The sequence below is a fragment of the Panthera uncia genome, chromosome C2 (genome assembly GCF_023721935.1).
Source record: "Panthera uncia isolate 11264 chromosome C2, Puncia_PCG_1.0, whole genome shotgun sequence".
Classification (NCBI taxonomy): domain Eukaryota; kingdom Metazoa; phylum Chordata; class Mammalia; order Carnivora; family Felidae; genus Panthera; species Panthera uncia.
Window position 1 is genome coordinate 11,486,665 of NC_064810.1, and position 10,286 is coordinate 11,496,950.

Below are 10,286 nucleotides of genomic sequence, written 5' to 3' on the forward strand. Positions count from 1 at the left end.
CGCCGAGCGCCGGCCTCCGGCCGCTAGGGGAGGTGGAGCGCGCGGGCCGGGGGCGGAGCCCGGGATCGGCCACTCGCCTGACGTGCGCGGAGCCAGCTCTTACCACTCCCCCCAGCGCCCTCCCCTCGGGAGCTGCGTGGGGCCCGGGGGCAAGGGGTGTGCGCTTTGCTTTCCTGCGGGATCCTCAGGGGTTAGACCGGTGCTTGGCCCTGGGAACAAAGCCTCGCTAGCACCTTTTATTTACTCAGTAAAAGTGGGATGAATGAATGAGTGAACGAATGAAGGAGTGGATGGGTTCTCTCCTGGCTCCCGCACCTGCCGGTTCTCTAAGCCACTCCGATCACAGTGCTCCCATCGATGAAACAGGGATAAAAGTAGCCACCATCGAGCTGCAAAGGCTTGGTGTAGTTCCAGGTTGGAGCAGGCCTTTGCCGATATTGTCAATGCGCTTCCCTCCTCATCGGTGAGTCCTCCCCTCTGCGTTCCTGTTTCCCCAGTCCCCCACGGATCAAAGTGTTCAGGGTAGGAGAGGAAAGATAGTCCCCCGTTATTTTGCGTATCTGTGGTTTATATGGGCAATTTTCAAAATAGAATATAAGGTAACTTTCAGGAAAATGTATGTATGTTTGGAACATTAAAGCTACTCATATGGAAATGTTGAAAATCCCCTCAAAGGAGAAGGAAAAGAAATACACGAACCCCTTAAGTTCTCATCGAGCATCCAATCTGACTTTCGGCTTTCTGGACTCTGTTTCAGGAAAGGGGGAGGAGGACGTTTCATAGTTTTTGTAGCTGAAAAAGGGGACATTTGCACCCGTCCAGTCAACTAATGTTTGCTGACCCTCCTCCCTACAATAGGCACCGAGGTGGTCATGAGAGAATGTCAGTCTGCTTCATGTGTGACCTTCAGTCTTCAAGAGGAGAATTGTCACCAGCCCCATAAGACCTGAAGGGAACTCGTCACCGGGTCAGGGTCCCCACAGAAGACATTCAACATTGGAAATATGTTCAGCAGCAGTTTTAGAGAAGCTTCAGAAATAGTCCCTGACAGTGGGGGAAAGACAATACAGAACTCCATCCTTTTATAAAAACATAGTTATGAATATAAATATGCCCACAAATAGAAACATGACGAATAGAAATATATACAAATGTTAACAATGATTAATTATAGACTGGGCGGCTCAAGGTGATTTTTAGGTTCTTCTTTTCACTTTCCAAATGTGTAATTCCCAAATATTTTTACTTATATAATCAGAAAAAAGATTTTATTAAACATTTTTTTAATGTTCATTTTATTATTTTTGAGAGAGAGACACACACACACACAGCATGAGTGGGGGAGGGGCAGAGAGAGAGGGAGACACAATCTGAAGCAGACTCCAGGCCCTGAGCTGTCAGCACAGAGCCCGACGCAGGGCTCGAACCCACAAACTGTGAGATCATGACCTGAGCTGAAGTTGGACCCTTAACCGGCCGAGCCACCTAGGTGTCCCATGGAAAGAGATTTTAAAAAACAAACACGGTCCGTTCCAAGATGTAAAGTGCTTAGAAATTGTCACTCCACATCTCACAAGAGAAAAGCTGAGCCAACTGGAAATCTCTTCGATCCAGCAGTGAATCTCTTCTTTGATCACAGCACAAACTGCAGCCAGAAACCCGGAGAGGCAGACCAATATAGAGAGAGAATCGGTGTGCAGGGAGAAGGGGTCTTGGAAACCGTAGGAAAAGTTAAACTGCACTTGACTCCTGCTGTTCCAAGGTTGTATCCTGTACAGTAAGCCAGCAATGGTAAGTAAAGCACTTTGGTGAGTTTTGTGAGTCAGTTTAGCGAATTTTCAAACCTGGCAGGGTGGTCATGGGAACCCCTGACTCTGTAGTCAAGTCGGAGAGAAGGGTGGGTGGACCGGGAACCCAAAACTTGTGACTGGTATCTGAAGTTAGGGCAGTCTTAGAGGACTGAGCCTTACACCTGCCAAGTCTGATGTGAGTTCTGGGTACTTAGTGTCAGCGTTGAATTGAATTCTAGGACACCAGCTGGCATTCGAGTTGGTTGGTGTTGGGAGGAAAAATACAACAACAACAACAAAAAAAAACAGATGAGTAATGTAAGTAGAGAGATGAAAATTCTAAGAAAGAGACAAAAGGAAATGCCAGAAATTTAAACAAAACAAAACACTGTAACAGAAGTGAAGAACACTTTTCGCAGACTTATCAGTAGACTGGACATAGCCAAGGAAAGAATCAGTGAGTGTGAAGATATGTGGATAGAAACTTCCCAAACTAGGGGCACCTGGATGGCTTAGTTGGTTAAGCATCCAGCTCTTGACTGGGGCTCAGGTCATGATCTCACGGTTCGTGAATCTGAGCCCCGCATAAAGCTCTGTGCTGGCAGTATGGAGCCTGCTTGGGATTTTCTCTGTCTCCTTCTCTCTGCACCTCCCCCTGCTCATGCACATACTCGCTCTTGCTCTCTCAAAATAAATAAATAAATAAAACTTAAAAATTAGAAACTTCCCAAACTAAAAAGTAAAAATCAATCAATCAATAAAAAAGGAACAGAGTGTCCAAGAACTGGGGAACAATTACGAAAGGTATCACATTCGTAGTAGGAAAGGAATATCAGAAAGAGAAGAATGAGAGAGAACGGAGTAGAAGTGTTTGAAACGATAATGGCTGAGAATTTTCTAAAATTAGTGACAGACACCAAATCATAGACTCAGGAAGCTCAGACAATACTAAGAATAAATACCGAAAAATCTACATGCTGGCATTTCGTATTCAAACTATAGGAAACCAAAGACAAAAAGAAAACCTTGAAAGAATCCAGAGGAATGGAACATCTTACCTTACAGAGGAGCAAGGATAAGAATTTCATGTTATTTTTCTTCAGAAACCGCAAGCAAGAAGAGTGACGTAAAGTAAAAAAACACCCCAGTAACCTGAAATTCTATATCCAGAAAAATCATCCTTCAAACAATAACGGAGAAATAAAGACTTTCTCAGGCAAACAAAAATGGAAGGTTTTGTTGCCAGTATACCTGCCTTGCAAGGAATGTTAAAATAAGTTCTTCAGAAAGAAAAAAATAATAATATAGGTTGGACACTCTTCCTGTATAAAAATGGAAAGACTGCTAGAGAAGGAATAAATAAAAGTAAAATAAAATCTTTTATTTTTCTTATTCTAAATTGATCTAATAGATTATTATTTAAAATAATAACCATAGCATTGAATTGGGTGATTAGAGCTTATGGATAAATGAAATGTGTAATAATAAAGTTTACGAGGCATGGGGAGGAGGAATTGGAAACATATTGTGGGTCGGTACCTGCACTACTCATGAAATGGTGTAGTGTTCTCTTAAAGTGGATTTAGATTAGTTGTAAATGTATATTGAAAACTCTAGGGCGATCACTGATGATTACACTTCTTTTTAATAGATATACTAATGAAGGAAAGAAAAGGCAATCATATAAGAGGCTCAGTTAAAACTAGAGAAGGCAGAAAAGAGTAAAAGATTAAAGGGGCTCCTGGGTGGCTCAGTCAGTTAAGCATCCAGCTCTTGGTTTCTGCCCAGGTCATGATCTCATGGTTTCATGGATTTGAGACCTATGTCGGGCTTTGCACTGGCAGCAAGGAGCCTGCTTGGGATTCTCTCTCTCTCTCTCTCTCTCTCTCTCTCTCTCTCTCTGTGTGTCTCTGCCCCTCCTGCTCACGCTGTCTCTGTCTCTCTCAAAAATAAGGAACTAAACTTAAATTTTAAAAAAAGAAGATTAAAAAAAGAAACAAAGAACAAGTATAAATGGAGTAGAAAGCAGCTACCAATATGGTAGACCTTAACCCAACTATGTGAATAATAACCTTAAATGTGAATGGTCTAAATATGCCAATTAAAAGACAGAGACCGAGTGTGTAAAAAAGTAAGACCCAACGACATGTTATCTGCAAGAACTCTACTTTAAATATAAGGCACAGATAGATTAAATGCAAAGGGATGGAGAAATCTATGGCATGCCAACATGAATCAAAGGAAAGCTGGAGTAACTGTGTCAGTTTCAGAGTAGCAGATTTCTGAACAAAGAAAATTATCAGGGATAAACAGGACACTATGTGATGATAAAGGGATCAATTCTCCAGGAAAGCATAACAATCCTTAAGGTGTGGGTGCCTAACAAAGTGTCAACAAAATGTCAAAATATGTGAGGCAAAATTTGATAGAATTGCAATGAGAAATAGACAAATCCATGATTAGAGAGGCTTCATGACCCCCTTATCAGTGATCGACAGGCCCAGTAGTCAGAGAATCAGTAAGCATATAGTTGAGCTGACCAACATCACCAATCAACCGGCTCTGATCGACATTTGTAGAGTATTTCATCCAACAACAGCAAAATGTATGTTATTCTTCATCTCGCATGGAACATTTGCCAAAATAGACTATATTCAGGACTGTAAAACACACCGTAACAAATCTGAAAAAAATAGAAATCACACGAAGTGTGCTGTCAGTTCACAATGGAATTAAACTCAAAATCACTAATAGAAAGATAGCTAGATAACCTTCAGATATTTGGAGGTTAAACAACACATTTCTAAATAACAAATGGGCCAAAGAAAAAGTCTTAGAAGAAATGAGAAAACATTTGGGCCAAAGAAGAAGGCTTAGAAGAAATGAGAAAACGTTTGGACTAAATGAAAGTGAAAATACAACTTATTGAAATTTGTGGGAAGCAGTGCAAAGAAGAAAGATATCAAATCAATAAGCTTCCACCTTAGGAAACTAGCGAAAGAAGATCAATATAAGCAAGTAGAGGAAAAGAATGAATAAATATGAGGACAGAAATAATCAATGAGATTGAAAACAGGAAATGAATAGAGACAATCAACACAACTAAAGCTGGTTCTTTGAAGAGATAAATAAAACTGATAAACTTCTAGCCAGGCTAACCAAACAACAACAACAACAACAACAACAACAACAACAAAGGATAAGACACTAATGACTACAATTAGAAATGAGAGAGGGACCAATCACTACTAATCCCATGGATATTAAAAGGATAATAAAGCACTATTCTGAATAATTTTCTATGCCCATAAATCTGATAACTTAGATGACTTAGACCAATTTTTTGGAACACAATCTATCAAAAGTCACACAAAGAGAAATAGATAATTGAAATCATTCTATATCTGTTAAAGAAATTGAATCAATAGTTGGTAATCTTCCAAAAAGAAAGCCCCAGGCCCAGATGGTTTCACTGTGCATTCTACCAAATATTTAAGGAAGAAATGATGACAATTTCTTGCAAACTCTTCCAGATAAGTGAAGTAGAAGGAACACTTCCTAGCTCATTCTGTGAGGCCAGCATAACCCTAATACCCAAACTAGATAAAGACAATACAAGAAAATAAAACCACAGATCAATAGCTCACATGAATACAGAAGTAAGAATTCTCAACAAAATATTAACAAATCAGATCCAACTATGATTAAAAGAATTATAGACCATGTCCAAATGAGATTTATTCCAGTTATGTAAAGCTTGTACAATCTTCAAAAATCCACGTACTCTAAAATGAATATACGCTATCATATCAACAGGCTAAAGAAGAACAATCACATGATTATATCAATAGATGCAGAAAAAGCATTTAATAAAATCCAAAATTCATTCCTGACAAAAACTCTTAACACACTAGGAATAAAAGGAAACTTCCTTAACTTGATAAAGGACATCTACCAACAAGCTTACAGCTAACATTATAAAAACTGTATTCTCCCACCATCGGGCACAAGGCAAGGATGACTTCTCCCTCCCGCCTATTCAACACTGTGCCAGAAGTCCTACAAATAAGGAGGAGAAGGGTTACAGATTGGGAAGGGAGAAAGAAAATGGTGTCTGTTTGCAGATGGCATAATTATGTAGAAGATCCCAAAGAACGCACCAAAAAATCCCCAAACAAACAAACAAACAACCCTCCTGAGAGTCATAAGTGATTATGACAAGGTTGCAGGATACTAGGTTAATATACAAAAGTCAACTGCTTCCTATACACAACAATGAGCAATTGGAATTTCAAGTTAAAAGCACAGTACCATTGGGGCGTGTGGGTGGCTCAGTCGGTTAATCGTCCCTCAGGTCATGATCTTGTGGTTCATGAGTTCAGGCTCTGTGCTGACAGCTCAGAGCCTGGAGCCTGCTGTGGATTCTGTGTCTCCCTCTCTCTCTGCCCCTCCCCTGCTCGCGCTCTGTCTCTGCCTCTCAAAAATAAAGAAACATAAAAAAAATTTGAAAAAACACGTATTAAAAAAAAGCGCAGTACCATTTACATTGTCACCCCCAAAGTAAAATATTTTTCTAAGTGTAACAAAACATGCAGAAGATGTATATAAGGAAAACTACAAAATTGTGAAGCCAGAAAGTAAAAAAAATATATAAATAAATAAAGAGATTTCTATATTCATGGATAGGAAGAATCAATATTGTTAAAATGTTAGTTCTTCCCAATTGGATTTGCATTCAATCAAATCACAGCAGATTGTTTTGTGGACATCAAGAAAATGATTCTCAAGTTTATGTGCAAAGGCAAAAGGCCCAGATAGCCAACACATGGCTGAAGAAGACAGTCAGAAGACTGAAGCTAGCTGGCTTCGAGACTTACCATAAACTACAATAATCAAGACAGTGTGATTTTGGTGAAAGAACAGACAACTAGATCAATGAAACAGAACAAAGAGTCCAGAGAAAGACCCACACAAATACAGTCGCCTGATCTTTGCCAAAGCTGCAGAGACAGTTCAATGGAGAAAGATAGTCTTTCCAACAGATGGTACTAGAACAGCTGAATACACACACACACACACACACACACACACACACGCACACACAGAAAGAAAAGAAAGGAAAAGAAAGAAAAAAAGAAGGAAAAGAAAAAAGAAGCTAAAAACAGACCTCGCACTTTTCACAAAAATTAACTCAAAGTAGATCATAGGCCTACATATGTGATGTGCAAAACTCTAAAACTTTTATAAGATAACATAGGAGAAAATTAGATGACCCTAGGTTTGCCAATGAATTTTAAATACAACACCAAAGATACAATCTACAAAAGAAAAAATTGATAAGTTGGACTTCATTCAAATTAAACACTTCTGGGGCGCGTGGGTGGCTCAGTCGGTTAAGCGTCCGACTTCGGCTCAGGTCATGATCTCACAGTTCCTGAGTTTGAGCCCCACATCGGGCTCTGTGCTGACAGCTCAGAGCCTGGAGCCTGCTTCCGATTCTGTGTTCCCTCTCTCTCTGTCACTCCCCTGCTCATGCTCTGTATCTCTCTCTCCCTCTCAAAAATAAATAAACATTTAAAAAAAATTAAAAACTTCTGCTCTGCAAAAGGCACTGTTAAGATCATGAAAAGACCAGGTACAGGCTGGGAGTAAATATTTGCAAAACTTATCTAATAAAGGATTTGTATCCAAATGTACAAAGAACTCTTAAAACGTGATAAGAGAACAACCAAATTACAAAGGAGGCAAAGATCTGAACCCACACCTCATAAAAAAAGATAGGTAGATGACAAGGAAGCATATAAAGTTCTCAAAATCATTTGTTAGCAACGAATGGCAAATTACAACAACGAGGTACCACTGTATACCTATTAGAATGGCTAAAATCCCAAACACTGGCAACCCGAAATGCTGGAGCAGTAGAAGGAGTCATTCCTTGTAGGTGGAAGTACAACACAGTAGAATCACTTTGGAAGACAGTTGGGCAGTTCTTACAAAGCTAAACATACTCTTACGTCATATGACCCAGCAAACGTGAACTTACTACAATGAGTTGAAATCTTGTAGTCACGCAAAAATCGACGAGCGCTTTATTCTGGAAGCCACCAAGATTTCCTTCCACAAGTTAACGTATTAACAAATGGTGGCCACATCCGTACAATGGGATAGTATTCAGTAATAAAAAGAAATAAGCTATCAAGACAAAAAGTCATGGCGGGATCTAAATTTACAAACCTGTCAGTCTGAAAAAGCTACATGCTGTATGATTCCAATGACCTGACATTCTGGAAAAGGCAAGACTATAGACACAGTAGAAAGATCAGTGGTTTCCAGTGTTTTGGTATGAAGAGGGTAGGGAAGAAAAAGTGGACCACAGGGGACTTGGGGGCGCTGTAACTATCCTACGTGATACTATAGTGGTGGCTACATGACATTATACATTTGTCAAAACCCGTAGAATTGGGTAACACAAAGAGTGAATCCCAATGTAAACTTTACACTTTAATAATATTGTATCACTATTGGCTCATCAATTGTAACATGTATCACACCAATACAAGATGTTAACAATAAGGGAAACTGTATGGAGGAGAAGGGTTATCTGGGAAATCTCTGTACTATATGCTGGATTTTTCTGTAAAGAAAGTCTACGACATTCTTAAAAATGCACCTTTGTTTATTCACTCAGAAATATATATTGGGCACCCACCCGTGTTAACTATTGTTGTGTGTTTTGGAGGTAGCACAGTGTATTACACAGGCCAAGTTCTGCTCTCCGGTGGGGCTTATATAACTAGTGGGTGGAGGGGGGCTGGGGGTGCAGACACAGACCATAAGCAAACAAGATAATTTCAGAGTGATGTGAGGACAAAGCAACGGATGGTAAGCCGGAGGGGGCCTGGGAGAGCTACGTGGGACAAGCTGGTCTGGGAGGGCCTCCCTCAGCTGAGAACATCTGGGCTGAGACGTGAACAATGGGAAGTCTGAGGCTAAGAGTTCCTAGAGGGCCAGGCTGGAAGAAGAGCTAAGCCCAAAAGCCCCCGGGGCAGGAACCAGCCAAAGAAGGAAAGGGAAGAGCAAGCCTAGTGTGGAATCACGGATGACCGTATCGAGGGCTGGAGCAACGCGCTGGCTACTGGACTCGTGAATTGACATGGGAAAGGCTGAGAGAAAAATGGTGTAAGGGTAGAGGATGGAAATCTAACATTCTGCCTTGTAGTGTTAAGTTTGACAGGCCCCCTGATGCTAAGGCAGGTAGAGTCCTAAAGTTGCTAGGTGGGACAGAGCAAGACAGGGACCATGCTGGTGAGTGATGGGGGAGCCGTGGAAACCCATCGAGGGGAGAAAGGGGGCATCCGTGAGGACAATCTTTCGTGGAGGGTCAGAGCATGCCGGAGAGTGAGGGTTGCACCCACACGGGAGTAGGGGGCAGTGTGAGGTACAAAAGGGGTGAGGAAGGAATTCTCCTGGGGACAGCCCAGGTGGGTTGAGGAGGGCATTCATGCTGAGAAGGGGGGGGGCAGGGGAGATTGGAGATTGGTTACATACTACAGGGGGGAGCAGTCATACTATCAATCTATCAAGGCTAATGGGAGCTAAGGTTCTGTTGGAGAAACAGGTAGTGAGAGGAAGAGACTAGAATCAACTCTGCGGTGTTGGATTGGAATTGGAGGTGTTGACGTGAACTCATGGTTTTCTCTAGATGGATGGGTAGACCCATAGAAAGACAGATATAGACATAAAATGTAAATAGGTATAATAATATAATAGACACAATAGAATATATAAAAGATAATATGCACAATATAGAATGTGCACATGTGAATGTAAATATTTATAAGTAATATAAGTATGTGTGAGGCTATATATTTTTGTATATAATGGAAATATATAGAGGCGCCTGGGTGGCCCAGTCGGTTAAGTGTCCAACTTCAGCTCAGGTCATGATCTCACGGTTCGTGAGTTCGAGCCCCGCGTCGGGCTCTGTGCTGACAGCTCGGGACTGGAGCCTGTTTTGGATTCTGTGTTTCCCTCTCTCTCTGCCCCTCCCCTGCCCATTCTCTCTCTCTCTCTCTCTCTCTCTCTCTCTCTCTCTCTCTCTCAAAAATAAATATTAAAAATAAATATATATAATTATAGAATGAATATATCTATATCTCTATCTATCTATCTATCTATCTAACTCTGCCCTCTGAGATATGAATGCATACATGTATGTGTGTATTTCCCCCCCTAGCTCTGCCCTCTGAGGGGCTTGGTGACATTCCAATAGTGATAGGCATACCTAGTTCCTAGATCTTTGATTCGAAATATAATTACCCAGTAAAAGAAACTGGTTCCTTGGAGATTCCAGGGTAGGGGCAGGGAAAGCACAAGGCAGGTCTGGAACACCTTATGCAGGAAAGCAAGGAAGCTCTCAAAGAATGATAGGGGCATGTCGAAGGGACTGGCCCAAACAAGGACAATGGGAGTATCAAAATAAATAATGCCAGTAAT

General features: G+C 41.0%; 1 long non-coding RNA gene across 2 annotated transcripts; it reads left to right on the forward strand.

Annotated features, from left to right (window-relative positions):
* The first annotated feature begins 71 nt into the window (after positions 1 to 71).
* LOC125921717 (uncharacterized) lies at positions 72 to 9,181 on the forward strand. Of its 2 annotated transcripts, XR_007457465.1 has the most exons (3): positions 72 to 463; positions 859 to 1,791; positions 2,793 to 9,181. It is a non-coding gene; the product is annotated as an uncharacterized LOC125921717 (long non-coding RNA). The 2 variants fall into 2 exon arrangements; XR_007457464.1 differs by lacking the exon at positions 2,793 to 9,181 and having other exon boundaries at positions 859 to 2,749.
* Positions 9,182 to 10,286: the final 1,105 nt, after the last annotated feature.